This window comes from Gavialis gangeticus, unplaced genomic scaffold (assembly GCF_001723915.1).
Source record: "Gavialis gangeticus isolate Ggan-Ray unplaced genomic scaffold, GavGan_comp1, whole genome shotgun sequence".
Classification (NCBI taxonomy): domain Eukaryota; kingdom Metazoa; phylum Chordata; order Crocodylia; family Gavialidae; genus Gavialis; species Gavialis gangeticus.
In genome coordinates, this window is record NW_017729032.1 from 222,180,633 (window position 1) to 222,199,096 (window position 18,464).

At 40.4% G+C, this 18,464-nt stretch overlaps 1 long non-coding RNA gene across 2 annotated transcripts in view; it reads left to right on the plus strand.

Moving 5' to 3' along the window:
• LOC109303032 overlaps positions 1–18,464 on the plus strand; it is a 243,262-nt gene that overhangs the window by 168,195 nt on the left and 56,603 nt on the right. Inside the window, exons 1-2 of one of the 2 annotated variants that reach the window (XR_002098991.1) lie at positions 11,128–12,043; positions 16,826–17,458. This is a non-coding gene — a long non-coding RNA (uncharacterized LOC109303032). Of the gene's footprint in view, positions 1–11,127; positions 12,044–16,825; positions 17,459–18,464 lie in introns of those variants that run through there. The other variant, XR_002098990.1, reaches the window with a different exon arrangement.

Below are 18,464 nucleotides of genomic sequence, written 5' to 3' on the forward strand. Positions count from 1 at the left end.
AATCTTTTCTGAAGATTTGGAGAGCTTTGAATTGATTCCGATCTTTTAATTAGTCACCTAGTTCAATTTGGATTTGGAGATTCGACCACTGAATCGGGCAGAATCTCCTCCAAATTGAATCAGCACCTGAAGCTTCACACAGCCCTAGTATTTATGTATATTATTCTTTGGGTCATCAAATTTGTTCATATGTATGATTAAAGAAAGTAAGCTGTAAGCTTACATGCTCCACATTTCAGATTCAAAGTGGTCTATTAGATTTGAGGTGAGACATTGACTCAGTGCCATACCAGGGTACAAGGTTATCATTGAACTTTTGATATATAGATATTTAGGGTGCCTGTAGACATGTGAGATGCCTGCTCATAATTGAGATCCAGGTGTCTTGGTGTCTCATGTATTCAGTGTCCCCAAGCTTCAAAATGATGGCAAAGGTGCTCGAACTAAAGCTCATCAAATGAGCTTTAAGTAAAGCTCCCATACCACCATTTTGAAGTGTGGGATGTTGAATACATGAAATGCTGAGGGTGCTTTAATTGGAGTGGCTCCCAAAAACTGGTCTAAATAATAGCCGCCCCCCGCCCCCCCAAGCACATGTGAAGTTGCCCTTAGATCAGAAACTAACCTGACTGATCTATACTATGAATAGATTTTATGACTGGTACCATGGACTGGTTGAATACAATGCACTAGAATTATTTTCTTTGGAAAGGGCACACTTTTACATAGGTTGAGCACAGTGTTCTTCAAACCTCTCTCCAGAGCTCTGGTACTAAGACATTTAGGGCCCAGACAGATGTGACAATGGTTGCCTTATCTGGCTGGTAAGTGGTCTGCAGCCATGACTAAGTGCATAGCTGCAGATGACTTTAAAAGGGCCCAATCCCGCAACAGTCTGAAGCCTCATTGCATGAGGGTTCAGATGAAGGTGCTCCAAAGTGGCATGCCTTCATTAATTTCAGCTGATGAAAGCCAGCTCTTCTCCCCACACTGTTTTCACAATGGGAGCGGGGACAGGGAGTGGAGGAAGCTCATTCTGGAGCCTGTCCAGCCAGTACTGGAGGTGGGCTGAGTAGATTGGAGTCTCTCTGAGGTTGGGGGCTCCAATCTACCTGCCCCTCCAACTCCAGTGTGGCTGAGGAACCCCTCAGAATGAGCTCCCTTCCCTGCCTTCTCCTCCCTCCCATCCAAACACGTACCAGAGCTCCAAGAGGGGCTGCAGAGCTAGGGGAGAAACACTGAAGAGATGCAGCCTCTCTCTCTCTGGATTGGCTCTAAATTGGAGCTTGATTCCACACCCTCCCAACCCAACAGCTGATGTTTGTTAGCTCAGGAGGTTTGGTCTAACTCATGGTGCCTCCTGCAAAGTGCCATGAGTTAGACCAGGGTGCTGCATTTCTGTCTGCACTGTTAAAGAAGCACAGCAAGGATTTTGTCCCCCTCCCTTAGGATTTCCTGTGTAGTTATTAAAGAGAAAATTAAAATATTAAATTCTTCATCAAGTCAGTAAGTATTTATAATGCCCTATTTTTCTTGAAAGGATTCTTCAGCTAAGGCCTATATTGTGCAGAAATAGCAAAGTTTCAAAATTTTCTAAAATGTTGTGTTCTTGTTTATCTGTTTTGTCTTCTCTGAAAGATAAAAAAATTAGAGACTTTCTCAGCCACACAGTTGGACTTGCTATGTTGTCCCCAGTGATGCCATTAAAATGTATTTCATTTATTAATCTTTCTAGGATCTTCCGCTGTGCCCATTATCTTCAAAAGTGTAACAGATTGCTACTCAATAAATAATTCTGTTGTTGTGCTAGGCAGGAGGGGAAATATAACCCAGCTCATTCAGTCTTAACTCTGTCTTTTCTTCACGGCTTGCCAGTATAAACTGGCAAATATATTTTACTCCCTTCTATGGACACATATAGCTCTGAATTCAAACAAGGAGCAGACCTGTTTAATCAGATACAATTTGCTTTGGAAAATATTTTTTGGAATAAAACTGTACTTCAAATACAAAGCATATTGCATGTGTGTGTTTTGTTTTGTTTTGTTTTTGTTCCAAAATGTTCTCTGGAGAAACTTGTTTCAAAAATGTAATCCTGGTCTGGCCTCAAAATTCACATTTGTATGTTCAAGCAAGGTACTTATATATGTAGGATATGTAATGTTCTTCTCACTCTCCCTGTGGATGTTATGAAAGTATATATACCCTTTATGCCCTCTCTGAAGTATCCTTTCTAGAGTACATGTTATGCACATTTTTCTTTTGATAGTAGCAGTTCTCAACCTATTTAGATTCAAAATGCCCCTTGATAGATTTGAGGCACCACTCAGTAGGCTCAAAGCACCTCTCAGAAAATTCCAGCTCTTAATTTTCACTCGCTTTTTTACTACAAAAATAACAGTGCAGTTCTTCTGTGGCACAGAATTCAGAAGAACTGAAATAAGGCAAAATGTTTTTAACATTATGGATTCCTATTTGAAAACTAAAGGTTTAGTTTGTAAATCATGTTTGCACACCTAACAGCACTAACACTGCATGGCACCCCATGGCATCCTTGAAAGGATTTCAAGGCAACCCATGCGCCATGGAATCCTGGTTGAGAATCACCACACTATGTTATCTCAAGATATTTCTTTCAATGTATCTTTTAGTTCCATAAATTAATAATGTTTTATATATAGGTCACATACACACTCAGAAACCTGAATTTGGACTTTGGCAGGTTATGCTTTTTTTCCCCTTTGCAGATAGTTCTTCCTTAGACATTTGAAAGCAGAGATTTCCAACTACTTTCATAAGCTAAACAGCATCTTGATAGAGAAATTGTCTCCAAGTCACACTCACATTAGACCCCTTCCAATTCCCAAAACCAATGTGGGAAAGGATTCAATATACTTTTGGATCTGTTAGTATGTTTCAGTAGCTGGAAACAAGGAAGAGCTAGAACAGTTACCAGTCCACTTCACCCACACCACCAGTATTTTCTTTGTGGATAAATACTGATCTGGAAAAGACATCACAGTAATCTCCTCACTAAATTAATGATGCCATAAAATATTATTTTATCAGAACTCATGTAAGACCTTTAACAATTCACCACTGTGTAATAGCTTAGGAGTATGAGCTGATGCTTTCATATCACCTCCAATAGCTGCTTATCCATTTCCATCTTTAGCAATGCTTGATTAAGCAATTAGAATATTACCTTATTAAGGGGGAGGGGGAAGGGGAGAGGGGAGAGAAGGGGAGATCAGGCTCACCATGTTTCTTGGGTGACACCTACTTTCCTGGGTTGCAGGGCTTCCTACAACCCAGGCAAGTTGGCAGCAGAACTGTTTGGAGCCCAGTGCTTCACTCCACAGCTGTAGAGGCAGCAAACTAAAACTCCTTGAAGTCATTTAAGGCACATTATGCCACCACATTTCCTACAGTGGCTAGAATTAATGTGCAATACGCCACCAAGATGTGCAAACACCAACACCATTAAAGCAGTGCAAAACCATTTAGCCCGCTTTAAAGTGTCGTGCACACAAGCCTCTCATTTAGTCTACACAAGGCCATGTGAGTGCTATTGCACTGTTACTAATCAAAAGTAAATTTACTACTTGCATTTGTAGGTAGCACATTTACTCACAATTAATGAGGTTTACTATGTAGTAGGCATGTGAAAATGTGGATGCACATGCACTTCACAGAAAACTATGCTTCTGGTCAGTTAAGCATCTTGTGTAGATACACCCACTGTAACCTATGGCTGTCAACATGGCTGCCACTTCTCTCTGGGCTTGCAAACAGCAGAGGTGGAGTCCAGGACTGAAACTCTCACACTTTTTGGCTGTAGAGGCACTGAGCTGGCTGTGAGTGAACTGCTTCATGCAGATGTATTATCTTGATGAGGCTTGTAGTATGGAAGCAATAATTTATTATTTACTGAAACTTATATAAAGAACTATTTACAGAAAAATATTAATAGTCTTACTACTGTCCTTGCAAGATCTGACACCTAGCTTTGTTGCTGTCCTTCCATACCAGGAAGTTCTTCATGCCTCACCCAGACTGTCTACCCTGGGATGCCACACTTCCTAGATGCTGTGTGTTTCCAGGAGTGCTGAGGAAAAGATCAAGGAAAAAGAGATATACAGCTTGCCATGACTCTGAAAATAATATTTTTTTCTATATTCTGCCTTCCAAAAACAAGGTATGAATTTTTGGGGGAGCATATGCTTTATGAGAAAGTATGGGTAATTTTACTCTAACCTCTATAGCCAGGGTATCAAAGAGAAGGCTCACAGGCTGGATCTAGCCCATATAGCCATATCACCCACCTGGGAATATGGTAATAGGATGAGCAGGAGTGGAGCCTGTCACCAAAATACAAGGTAAAGAAGATGCAATTGGGGATGCATTTTGGCAGCAGTGGGGCAAGCAAAAGCTTTGTTAACCCTTGTGGCTCCCTAATATAATTCATCCCACTACGGGTAAGTGGGGTCCAGATCTGACCTGTGAGGCTCTTAATGTTCTAGATCCAGCTCAGGTGCCCTACAGGTGCCTGAGTTTGATAGCCCAGGTCTTTAGAATTTAATTCAAATCAAATTAAACAGAACATTTCCATAAGCATGGAGTGGAGAAAAGATCAAGTCAAAAAACACAGAACATTGGTATAGTAAGTAACCTTGTTCTAGGTACCAGAGCTGTTAACTAACAGTTTCTCATGGCAGGATGAGCAGCATTCAACTCTGGTCTTCTCAGGGAAGAGCTGTTGTTATTGCTTTTTATTTTTCTGAGAATGGAATGGATCTCATGGCACCAGTAAAATGCTGACCAATATCATAGAATTAGTGATAGTCCTGGTCCTGCAATCAGATCAGCTAAAACAGGGCACTGTTGTCCAACCACACCTCCAATTCAGATCTGAATGGGTGCATAAGCACATGCTAGTCTATCCAATTTCAAACACAAAATGATATAATGTTAGATTTCAGTATAAGCAATGCACTGAAAACAATAGTAAAAACCATCACGTTTTTTTAGATAAAGTCCCCTGGCAAATAAAGCTATGAACAGTCCAGTTACAATTCCAAATCTGTTGCTTCAGCATTTGTAAAAATGACTCATCTCTGTTTCTTTCCTTGTAGTCTTGAATCTGAATATTCAGGTTCATGGTAGGTCATAGGCGACAACTTTTATTTTTGTCGGGAGGGAGCCTAAGATGATGGACGTGTGGAAAGTTTTACACATTTCAAGTGACAGCCCTCTTCCCAAGGGGGGGCAGGGTCCTCAGGCCCCCCACATACTTGGCACCTCTGTGGTGGATCGTGAATGTAAGCCTTTAGACAGATCTTTGGAATTTGTTTTGTGAAAGGGAGAAACATCTACATAATTATTCCTTCTCTTTATGTTTGCTGCTAAAATAAAGCATGAATGAATGGAATAACTGCTTGATGTCAGGAAATGTTTAAACTGATTTGTATGCATTTCCAAATCAGGAGCAACTACTTATTCTCCATAATAATGTTACAGTATGTCATATTATAATGCCATATTCCAGTCTGTTTTGAATAAATACACATTTGCGAAATTACAGGATTTCTTTAGCTTTCTAAGATCTTTGCAATCTTTCAGACAATCAAGACTGAGGCTGCTGGTCCTCATATCAGTGTATACCTTGGGAATTGCAGTCTGTGGATAGTAAAATACCTACCTTGTCTACTTCTCTATTCCAGTGACAGACAATTTCATATTTTACTTCAGATGCATCCTATTTCTGCATCATCAGTATCTGTGTACCTTGCAGTTTGCATTATGTGGTGAACTGATTTAACTTTTCCTTAGGAAAAGACATCATAAAACTATTGGTACGCCAACTTTTATGATTTTTTTTCTCTGACAAGCTATATCAGTTTCTATAGGTACTAGAGCAGTGACGTACAGTGGGTGTCAGGTGCCCAGGGACCAATGCTTGCATTTGCATCCTCCTCCCCCCAGTCCTTCTCATAGTAATACTTAAAGTCTCCCATCCCAACCCTGTTTGGTTATCTGCTTTGGCCAGAAAGGAAACGAAAGTCCTGGCACACCAGATGCAGTGGGAGAAGTGGTGGCCAGAATTTCTGGCTGGAACAGGTAACTAAACATCCAATCCACAGGGCGGGCAGACACACTACACAACAAATGTGGCCGCCACCTCCGGCTCTGCAGGGCCCCCCTGCAGCCACAGGTTTTGCAGATAGGATGGGCTGGCCCTGGTCATATCACGTGATAAGAACTCCGAAGGGCCCTGCCAACACCCCATCCAGGCCAGTGCCCGGGGGAGCATGCCCCCCCGACATTGGTCCACGACTATACTGGAGTCTGATCAAAGTGTAGCAACTAAGGTCAGGCTTCAGCTTCTGTTATATTTTTCCTTCTATGACCTTGCCCTACACACAGTTACTAACCCACTCTTTGGCAGATTTGGTATACAAGATAGAAAGTTAGCTTGCTTATCACCCTTCTCTAGTAAGCTGAGCATTTAAAAGTAACTAAAAATAACTCTATGGCCTAATGTCCATATACTACATCAGGAACAATTTTGTTCAGTTTTACAACTTGTCATAGCACAACAGACTTCTGTGTTGGCTGACTATTGTTTCATAAATATGTTATAGGATTTTCCACATTGTTTTCAGACTTAGCTTATAAAAGATGTAGAACATAATAAGATTAAACACCATTTGCTGTTTTCCTCTTCTGTGAAACTTCTCTTGGGTTTCTTTACAAGGTTTTGGGTTGTACACACTAGAAAGGAGATTGCAGTTTTATAACCAAGAGGAACCCACACTCAAAGGAATAAACTTAATTTTTTGGGGGGGAAAGTGCTTTGGAAAGACATAGTATAATTAAAGGCTCACAAAAAAAGCAGCTTTAAAAATATGAGACTCTTTAAGAGAATAACGATGTTTTAAAAATGTCATTTTTTATCTTTTTCTCATTTAACTTCTCTTATCAAGATGTTGTTTTGATTTTTTGTTCTCGTTTCAGGTCCATAATCCAACATGAGCTGCTAAATTTCTATTCGAAACAAAGATGTTTGTAAAACTCAAACATCCATTTTCTTTATTTGTTGCTTTAACAGTTTAATATTCCTATTCATCAAATGTATTTAACTAACCCTTTTTCATTTAATTGATTCCTTTCCACCCTGCCATTAATCAGATTGTAGACTGAGTGTCATAGTGAAATAAGGAATCACTTTACCTCTTTAAACACAAAACTGATGACCATATATTACCTTTTATCAATTCCCTCAATAGAAATTTGTTAGCCAGCTTAAGGGCAGCATGTAGCTATAGTTGCACTTGAAGTCTATAACAAATTAAAAGGACCGCAATTCAATTCAATACTTATTGAAGTGTTCACTTTACCTAAAGGCAAGGCTTTCTTAGGGTGATGTCTTTTATTGGACCAACTGCATAACTGGGATAGTGTTAGACTAGCTTTCAAATGTAAGACATTCTTCATCAGATCACTTTACCTAGAATATTCCCAATAATATCTGGATCATTTTCTGTGAGCTTAATTAAAAGTTCTTAGCTACATTTAGAGTTAGCAAAGGGAGCTGACAAACTAATTAAAATATTTGCTGTGAAAAGTATGATTATGTTTGAGGGGCTTGCTTACCCCATTATCATTCACAGCATAATGATACGCCAAATGTCTAAAGCAGCTGCACATCCAGAGACAGATCTTCACCTGATGCTATTTATCCAATCTCTACCGAACTCCATTAACTCAGTAGAGCTCTGATAACTTACAGCATTTGAGGACCCTATCCTACTTAATTTTATGTGAGCTCCTGTTTGAAAAGAGTCTTCTCCTTCTAGCTGAAAAGTGAACACATTTTTATTACTAACACCTCAATTCCTTCCGTTTTTTGTAGCGGTAGTTGGTTTTGTGTTGTTGTTTTTAAAAGAAAAAACATTTTCTTTTCTCCTCCATTTCATTTTATTTGAAATTGTGGCTTCCAAGGATAGCAGCCAACTCAGCAATTGCCACTTTAGACTAACAAACTGACCTAGATTTATAGGAGAAATATAGGTGTGAGGCCAGCAGACGTGTTCCAGCTAGGCCTACTCTTATAACAGTTCCCTTTCCCCTGCCCACCATGAAGTGTAGCTATGAAAATTCAGGAGATCACTTGGCTTCTAGAGAAACTGAAAACACTAAAATGGAGAGGAAGGCAAAGAAATGGAATCTTCCATATATTTGTTTTCTCTCATTACAAAAAATTTAAAAAATCTTCCTATGTATAGGGAAAGCAAGCATGTGTGATGATGTGGCTTTATAAAAAGATTTTAACAAGTTCATTTTGCAATGCCTTCCTTACTCATAAATGACTTAACTATGAACTGGTTATGCAAAATATTCCAAACAAATGTCCCTAAAACTTTTTATATCACAGCACAGCATCTGTTTATGCCGCAACGTCTACAAAATAAGTTATTTTAGAATGGCTTGCTGAAAAAATAGTATTGGTATTGTTTTTCAGTTTTGCTTCTGATAAAAATCTGGGTGTAAATGCAACAGATACATTCCACAAACCTCTACAAACTGCATAGTAGCTATACAACAATACTGAAAATGTATAGCTTGCTCCCCTGGTATCTTCATGGGCTATACAATGACTGCTAAGAAGCTGAGTATCTCCTGGTTCAAATACGACCTGGTCCCATCCTGTGGGATGTTTGGATATTTTACAAAATATTTTCACACTGAATCAGAAAAATAGACAAAAGAAATGTGCTTTTTTTTTGCAGAACAAAAACACCCAGCATTTTGGAATATTGAAATGTCTTCTTTGGGCTCAGATTAATACTGATTAGTTTCTCCAAAGCTGTTGTGTAATTCAAGGAAATTGTAATTTGGTTGCTTTGTGTGTCAACGGGCTGGACTCTGATTAAACTATCTTTCTGGCTCTCTCTGCCATGGATTAATGTAATCATGTGACTTCCATTTTAGAATATAGTACTTCAGGAAGAAGGGAGAGGGCTAAAATAGGGAACCTAGGTCAGGAATGGACATTGCACTTTTACCGGTTACAAGTGATTGGAACAGCATCCCACAAGACTCAGTACTTTCTCCATTGCTCTTCAATGTGTACATCCTTGCCAACTACTTCCTTAAATGGCAACTCCAGCTCAGTCTTGCTAAAACAGTTGCAACAACCTTCTACCTAAATAACCAAGCAAAGAAAGAAATCAAAGTCAAGACTGGTGATTGGACATTTGAACATTGTCAGACAGTCACTTATTTAAGAGTCAAGTTGGACTGGACCCTTACCTACTGCCAGCATCTGGAAGGGGTCCAGGGTAAGGTTAATAGGAAAGGAGCTCTTATCCATCACCTTACTGGCACCACCTGTGGTACAGGTTACCAAACACTTCACACCTCCATGTTTCGTCTACACATGGCCTTGATATGTTCCTGCTAAGTACTGTGCACTAGTGTGGTACTGAAGTATGCACGTTAAGTTAATGTATTCTAGACTTAACAGCTTCACAAGGACAATTACTGGATGCCTTATGCCAGCCCCAGTTGACTGCTTTACCAGTCGTCAAAGCCCAGGATCCAGACCAACCAGCCCCTGTGCAACATGTTGAGCTGGGTAGGAGCAGCCCCAAGCTGGAAGACTGATCCCTGGGGCCCCCTGCCAGCTGGGGCTGCTTTGGCCCAGCTCAGCGTGCTGTGATCCTAGCCATTCAAATGTGGCATGTTTGAACAATAAACTCTGACATGATATGCACCATAGTTTATTGGTTTGTGTTAATTGCATGTGTAGACGCGCCCCCTGATTCTGAAGTCAGAGCAGCTTTGATCTGCTTGGAGCTCTAAGACAGGCTGAAGCTTTTTAGCAGCTTCTCTAATTTATGACAGCTGCCTATGATTCCTTAAGGCCAAGCTACCTTACAGAGTTTGCAGGACAGCGCTTGAAAGTCTTGTCCCTATCTTTTGAAAATGGAGCAATCCATTGAAAAGAATCTAGCTTCTTTGTCTGCCAGAATGAATGCAGAGAAGCCAGATTGCACAAAAGACTATACTGCCTCACATCTTACAAAAATAATATAAATGTTATTTTGACGACCCCATTGATGCTTTAGCCAATAATATCCCAAAATGTTAGAACAGCATCTTCAAAGAAATCAATATGTCAAAACAATATTGCTTCTCTCCTCACCTATCCCTTCCTAGAATGTCAAAATAAACTCATTTGAGGTGACAGAGTGGGCCATATTTAATTCTATCCCAGTGGCAGGTTTAATTAAAGTTTGATATCAAAACTGGAAACAAGAGATTTTATCTTATAGTTGGCTGGGAATTTGTTACTTGCTTTTGTAAAAATCAAAACACGCAATATTTGCTCACATACCCACACCCCAAATAAGTCACACACTGAATTTTGGAAAAGCAGAATGAAAAAACTTTTTATTTTATTTTATTTTATTTTTCTCAGAGTTATGGCTGAGTCCTGACCAGAGAGGCAGAGTACAGTCTGCAGCATCAGTGTAAGCTAGCATTTTAACTAGAGGTGCGCCAATAACTTGGTCCCATATCGGATTAGCACTGATATATGGAAAACTGACAGTATCAGCAATCAGCTTTTTTTGGCTGATGTGGCTGATAATGTTGCTGATAAATACCCTGTGCGTGTGTGCAACCACAGTGCAGCGCTGTACACAGGCCGGCAGGAGCAAAGCCTGGCAGCGTGGACAGCTGCTGGGTCCGGCCAGTAAGTTCTTGTGAGGGAAGGGGACACAAGAGTGCTCCAGTGTGGGGCTAGATGACAGACAGCCCCTGCACTGAAGCACCCTCACACTCCAGCCAGTTCCATCAGCATCTACATGTGCATTGCTGTGCACTACAGAACTCTGCCATAAGATAGTAATTGTATTTACAAGTACTAACCTGTAGCAAAGTTAATGACTTTCCTGTGGCATAGTAGGGCTACACAGGTAGACATTGAGACTATACTGCAGAGCTAATTAGACAGCTCTGCAATAAAAGTCTTATGTAGATGCATCCAGAAGCTGTAACTATTTCCCTCCTTCTCATCATTGCACGTTCAGTGGAATTCAGTAGTGAAGAGGGAGTGGCTCGGTTTTGGTGATTCCTTCTGCAGCATAAAGTTCTGAGTTTTCAACATCCTACTTATTCCCAAAGGAGGATTAGCAGATTCATATTGAATTGAAGGTAAAAAGTTTATACAGCCTGACTCTCTCCTCTCTGACACTAATACACTGGAACTCAGAATTAACTACGTTGAAATAGTTGGAATTGCACTAAGACAGAACTGGTATAAGAAGAAGCAGGCTCACAGAGTTCAATCAAGCTATGAGAAGGCTACACTCCATGGCTAGAATGTCTATTTTTTTTCTCTCTGCCTGTGGTTCAGCTAGTTCATTTTCTCTGATTGCGTTGTAAAGTGAACTTTGCATATACTACAGTGTTGGTTTCCAGCTCATGTTTAGCAATATTATAAGAGAAGATGAAATTGATATAGAGCCAGGGTACCCTCCACTGTTCTTTGAAAACAAACCTGGCCCTAATTTGAGCGGTATAAACAGTTCCATGTCCTCAGTATGCTCTGCCACCACAGAGAGCCTGTGTCACACTTGGTGGTGTGACATGGGCCCAAGTACAAATATGTGTACGCTCTTTTCATGCTCGACAAGGAACCAGTGGTTCTGTCCTGGGGGGGAAGCATCTTTATATAAATATCATGTTTGTATTATGGTTTTCCAATCAAAACAAAGTGACAAATAATTTTCTGAATCTAGCTGAGGTTTGGAGTTTGTTTGTAATGTGCAGTCACTGTAATTAGCATTTGAAAAATGATTCAGTCTATAATGCCCAAGGGTAAAAAAGGCTGAAGAGCAGCAGCAGGGACAGAAGGGTAACATGAGTTAAGGGACCTGCCCACACACATTCAATGCTTTCTGCCTTGCCATCTGGCTGCTCTGCTCTCTGAAGTCATATGGTCCTCTGCATTAACTCTCCTTCCTGGACTCAGGTACTATTGTAATTGTCAGTGAATGGTTCCATTTATAATGCCATTATCATTTAATTGCTCTGTTCATCTATCCCAACTGCTATTTTAGCCAAGTTATTCTTCCTTAATTCAGCCGTCTGCCTCCCCCTTTCTCTTCATGCCTCCCAATTACTAGTCTCTTATGCTTCTATATGTGTTCATGCCTCCCAATGATTACTGACTCTCTTACACACTAACTCTCTTATACTTCCATAACTGCAACTCCCTCCCCACCTTTCTACACATCCATCAAGATATTCCTATATGATATGTGCACAGGGCTGAAAAGAGGAGCCAAGAAATTTTAAAGAGCTCTCAGCGTTTCTATAATTTTTTTGCCTTGTTAGCAGGTGCTGAACTTACTGGAAAAGATGGGATCTACTGAAAATCTGAGGCTGGAAATTTTACCTTGCCTGTACAAAAGATAGTTGAGAGTGTTTTGCATGAGAGAAAGAGAGAGGGTGTAGATCAAGCTGCTGGGATGGAGGAATCCAAGCAGCAGCCAGGACTGAGAAGAACTTTGAGCTTAACTTGGTGTGATCAGTTTTGTTGTCAATACAGCTAATCACTAGATAGGTGAATTTTTACCTCTGAAAAGGTACAGCCTTAACATAGCCAGTGAACTTTCCCAATCAACTGTAAAACATAGTGAGTTATTAAGCTGCAAAGCCCAATTTTTCTCCCCATTGGCTTCTGAGAGTAAGCATAAAAGATTACAAGAGGCTTGAGATGTCCTTTCACTCACTTTGAAGAGCTCTCTTGGATCTTTTCATGTCTGGAAACAGTTACAGGAAGATGTCTCTGATCCATGTTACCCACCTTGTGTTCCATTAATGCGTGGGCACTTCCCACATGTGAGCTGCCCAGGTTGTGGTCCTCCAGCATCCCAGGATACAGTGCCCCTCCCCCTCCTCCTGTTCTGTGTGGACAAATTTCCAACCCCTGAATTCTACTGCCCTGAGGGTGATGCTGGCACCAAGCTAACTCCATCTCTTGCCCATGGGGTGTGACCTTCCCAGAGCAGGGTACATGCCAGATAGCCAGGTTGCAGGGCATGGGCAAGTTCAGTAGTGGGGTCTAGGGGGTGATGAGGGGGACCAAGGTAGGGGGGTCAAATCAGGTCCCCATGAGCTGGGGCTTCCTTCCTGGGGCAGGGGCAGTAGCTGCCCCAAAAGTACATTCCCTCACTGCTCCCACCTCCCAGCCTCCCCAGGAAGCATAATCAGCATCCCCCACCCCCTCCCCACCCCACACTGATCCCAAATTCCAATTTACTACACCATGAGACCTTCTTTAATTTACTTCCTCTTTATTTCTTTTTAAATACTTTCTTTTTACTTTTTTATGTTTTCCTTCAGTGTCTGACTGACTTTATTTCACTACACTTCCCCTGTCCCCATATCTAATCCATTGCATTAGATCTAGGCAAGTGCTGTTTCAGCTTTGCTTGCAAAGGAAACCCTTCATTAGGACAACATTTGTCACCAGTTCTTCCAAATTTCTCAACAGTGACATGAGTGTGGCTGAAGATGGAAGCTCAGAGCCTCTAGTGAATCTCAGCCTTGCATGGGGAAAACTCCATTTACTATCCTAGTAATTCGTGTCCTAGGGTACAATCAGGGTATCTCAGGAAGAAGGAAGAGCTCTTTACCCCACCTTGTAATCTTTCCTGTTCTTCACCCTCCTTTCTTTTCTGTGAGTGATTAGTGGTTTCCTCCTTCTTTTTCCTCCCTTTTCCTGTAATACTCAATGTACTATTCCAAGTGCTGTCAGGATTAACCACAAGATGAACATGAGCCTGCAATGTGATGCTGCAGCCAGTAAAATGAGCAAAACACTGGCTTGTGTCCATAGATGCTTCTCAAGCTAATCACAGGACATCATTCTCCTGTTGTACTCGGCCTTGGTGATGCCACAGCTGGAGTACTGCATCCAGTTCTGGGCTCCACAATTCAAAAAGCATGTGGAGAAGCTTGAGAGGGTGCAGAGGAGAGCCACATGCATGATCAGAGGTCAGGAAAACGGACCTTATGATGACAAGTTGAGAGCCATGGGACTCTTCAGCCTGGAAAAGCACAGGCTCAGGGGTGATCTGATGGCCACCTATAAATTTATAAGGGGTGCTCACCAGGACCTGGGGGAACGTTTGTTCACCAGAGCACTCCAAGGGATTACAAGGTCAAACGGTTATAAACTCTTGCAAGACCGTTTCAGGCTGGACATAAGGAAGACCTTCCTTACTGTCCAAGGACCCAAGGTCTAGAGTGGCCTGCCACCAGAGGTGGTTCAGGCACCTACTTTGAACACCTTCAAGAGAAACCTGGATGTTTTTCTTACTGGGATCCTATGATCCCGGCTGACTTCCTGCTCCTGGGGCAGGGGGCTGGACTCGATGATCTTCCGAGGTCCCTTCCAGCCCTAATGTCTATGAAATCTATGAACTATGTTTTGGTATATATAATAAGTTCTTTATGCATTAAATATTAGCCTCACCAAGCGATTGTATAGCATTCTCTTGACATACAAGAGCTATAAGATTTAAATGGGGAAAGGTGTTTTGTTATAGCTCTGGAGGTGTAAGGGCAAGGCTGCTCTGGATTTGTGCCAAAGGCTGCCCTCAGCTAATCTAGCTGTAAATGGCTACCTGGTCATTTAGGCTGGGGAGTCAGAGGTGGCCGGACATGATTCAAGTCATATTAGTCCATGGTGTGCTTAACTGTGATAGGTCAAGGAGCTGCTAGGTTCAGGCAGATCTTTGACCCTGAGTTTTAACTCTGTGCAATAATTACTGAAAAGTCCTGGCTTCTCGTTTGTGCTTCAATAAGAGTTAAGCAGTGGTGCAGGAAAAATAAAGTAGCACCATCCTTGTGCCTAATATTACCTCCCGATTATATAATACTGCCTCAGCATTCCTCTGCCCTGTTACAATAATACAACATAAAATTCATTAACATGATACTTTAGAAAGTCACTCAGAAAATGAGTCTTTCATATCATATTAGTAACTTAAAATTTAAATTTTACAGATCTGACAACCCAGTCTGCCTATATTAACAACTTTTATGTCACATTCAAGCTAAGTTGGATTCTCTCCAGGTTTTCTGTCATTTTATGGTCTGTGTTTTTTCAATCTGCATTAAGCTGCTGGAACATTGCTATCATGCTCTAAAAAGTCACTAATAGGACTTTCATATTTCCACACTGATAAAATTAATGGAATATAGTTTGTGCTCCAGACCTGACAACTGACAAATGGATGCTGAGGTAAAGCCAAAAAGTTCATTTGAAAACTTGTAAACTATTATTGAACCATAAATCCCTATTCAATGAATGTTACATTATATCATAAAAGAAAAATTCAGCTTTCTAGAGCAGCTACCTGGATTTCCCCTGCTCAAAAATGAAAACCAAGTTGACTGTCATTGTATGGCTGTTTTTTTCACTCATAGGCTATTGTAAGTAACCACTTTGAAACTCGGAAATTTCCATGGGCCTTCTTTGAATGGCTAAAGCCTAAGAAGTGCTTTAAAATAATAATAAAAAAAATGTTTCTGTCCTTGATGAACAACTTTCTATCTGACTGGCAAAAATACAAATCTTATCTGAAGTAGTACATATCATCCAACCTCAACATCTTGAAGATTACTTTCCATTACTAAATCATATTCTTCTTCAGAGAGGTTTTAAATGGTACCTGAAGAAAAGACTTTGTGCTCAAAAGCCTAGCTAAAATCTCTCCCAACCATGCAGTTGGTCCAATAAAAAATATCAACCCCAAAAATATTCATGTCATAACCCAGCCCACAGAGGGAATGTAATTTAGTAGTGCAACACAACCTTCAGAGCGTTAAACCTGGATGCTATGTGCTACTTCATATCACATTTTCACTTTTACCAGTCAAATACTAAGTACGTGGGTTCTTCATAAAGGACAGACACTTTATTATTTTTTTTTTAAAGCATGCCTTAGGTAAAGATAACATCCTACAAAATATTCTTCTCTCATACATTCCCTGGACTATCATGGCTACAATATCACTCCAATACTAGGTTCTGACATTTGCCATCCCAAAAAGAGACCCATGGGTATGCTGGCCTAGGAGCAGACCAGGGAGAGAAATCTGACTCCCAAAGGGGAAATAATCTTTGATTGCTACTCTAGGAGCTAAATAATCTGTTGGGCAGCATATTAGCAGGGCAGAGCCAAGACTCTAGCCATTCCCAGAGCATGACTACCTGCACCCAAGGCATCTACACAGATAGAGAGGCAGGAATAGCCCCACAAAGATTATCATTTTCCCTTGCTGTAATCCATACTTGTAAAGCAGGGAGTTATGGAGGAGCTTTGCACACTCTTACTTCCTGTCCTAATGCATAAGGGCAGCTCAGAGACATGCCCATGGTTTTCAGCATTATCTCTCTGATGTGTTTTAGTTATCTAAATGACACCTGGAACTTGCAGTTGTTCTCATGCCCTCTTAGTCTAATCAGGGCTGTTTCCACTTTAAATTTACACTTGAAATTTTATGTCTTTCAGGAGCATTTAAGGCAAGAATGAAGATATCTCTAACTGCAAAAACTAAAAATCAGTGTAATATATGCCATTGTAATTGCGTTTATTAATAGTCACTACTTATACTTTTCAACATAGGCTTTAATCCTCTCATTACAAAGAAATAATGCTTCAATATGCCTGTTTAAAAAAACAGTAATATTCTATAGTGCCATGAACTGAAGCTTTATGTCTTTGCTTTTTATGTATAGGACAACATATGAAAAAGCCAACCTTATCAAAATGTGACACATTCAAACTAAAATATCTTTTGGGATCACAGAGAAATTTTCTAAAGCTAAACTGAATCCTGTATATAACATGGGCATGCTACAAAACTTCCAGAGAGAGAGAAAAATTCTTCTTTACCAGTGCAATATATCTGCAAGAGAAAAAAAAAGCATTCAGTTGGCTAATCTGGGATAAGCTTTTTCTTCAGCACCAAAGGGCAGTGAAGCCTTTCAACAGTAGGCATTGTGTACTAAAAGTTTCATATTAACTGTAGGCTCCAGAAATCCTATATGCTGTTTACTTTTTCCCCTATTATTGAGTTGCGAAGTTAACATCACAGATTTCAAAGTCTGTGCCTTCAGATACAGTATGTGATTTTGCTTTTGATCACTTTTTAAATGAAAAGTAAGTAAGTGATGTGCGTATTCTCAAGCAGTGGATATTAAGGCCCTTTAGACTCCTTTAAGAAAAAGTAAAATCACTTGAAAGTGAAATAATTGCATTCATCAAAGCTAAAGATCAAAATTCAAGATGATCTGCCTGCCGGGATTCTTTGTTCACCATTGCTGCAGTCCTTTTTCCAGCACCATCTGTAAAACAAGTCAGAGCCTAAGGTGAGTAAAGCATTTTTTTCATTAAAGAAAAACATGGAAAAGTCCAAGGGAGATAGCACACAAGGTCACAGCATGATGATTGATATAAGTGTGATGAACGTTGCATAAATGCACATACAGATAGTGAGGGCCAAGATCTGCAAAAGTACCTATTGATTTTGCATACCTCATTTTTTTCATTGCCAATTTGAAACAACTTTTTTATTGTTCTTCTCTGGACTCTCCACTTTGTCCACCTCTTTTTTGGCCAAAGCTTGACTCAGTCCTTCAGCTGAAGTTTCCCCAGTGCTGGACAAAGCAAAATGATTACTTCCTGTGATTTTCATGCAACACTACATCCCAGTAGTTTATTTTTTGTGATACTACCACATTGTTGACTCATATTCCAGATGTGATCACTATCATCTCCACAAACCAGTGCATGCCTCATTGTATGTGGGGTTTTTTTTGCTTTTCTTTTTGTTAATAAGCTATACTTAGGGTTGAAAATGTTTTGATATCTATAGTTGAGAATTTCAAATTTCAACACTAACTTGACAGGTCAGCGACGCATATGGTCATATTTCTAACAGTTAGTAGTTTTGGTTCTGTTCCTGTCCTTGGAGAAAAGCTGCCTGTCTCTTTTTGTGTGCTTGTCAGCTTCCAAATGTCAGCATTATGCCACCTGGGCATGTCACATCATGACACTGATAACCCTGAGTTTAAACATCAAAGCAGAGTTTAAGAACAGAAACGGATATAACTGGGCTGGGGCTATAGCTCTACAGATCAAGCCCAGAATTGCAACTAAACATACTGAAACTGTCAAGGTTGAACCAATCCAAGCCTTACTGAAGTCTTAGGATTTCAAGATGCACTGTTACTGTGCTCTGGTTTTTATCACAGTCTGTATCAGCAAGGAAAAAAGCCACAGCTGTATAACCAGACAGAGGTGCAAAGGGGCACTACAAGCCACTGTAGAAATTCAAGAAATTCTTGACTTAGATATTCAAGACCAATAGATGGA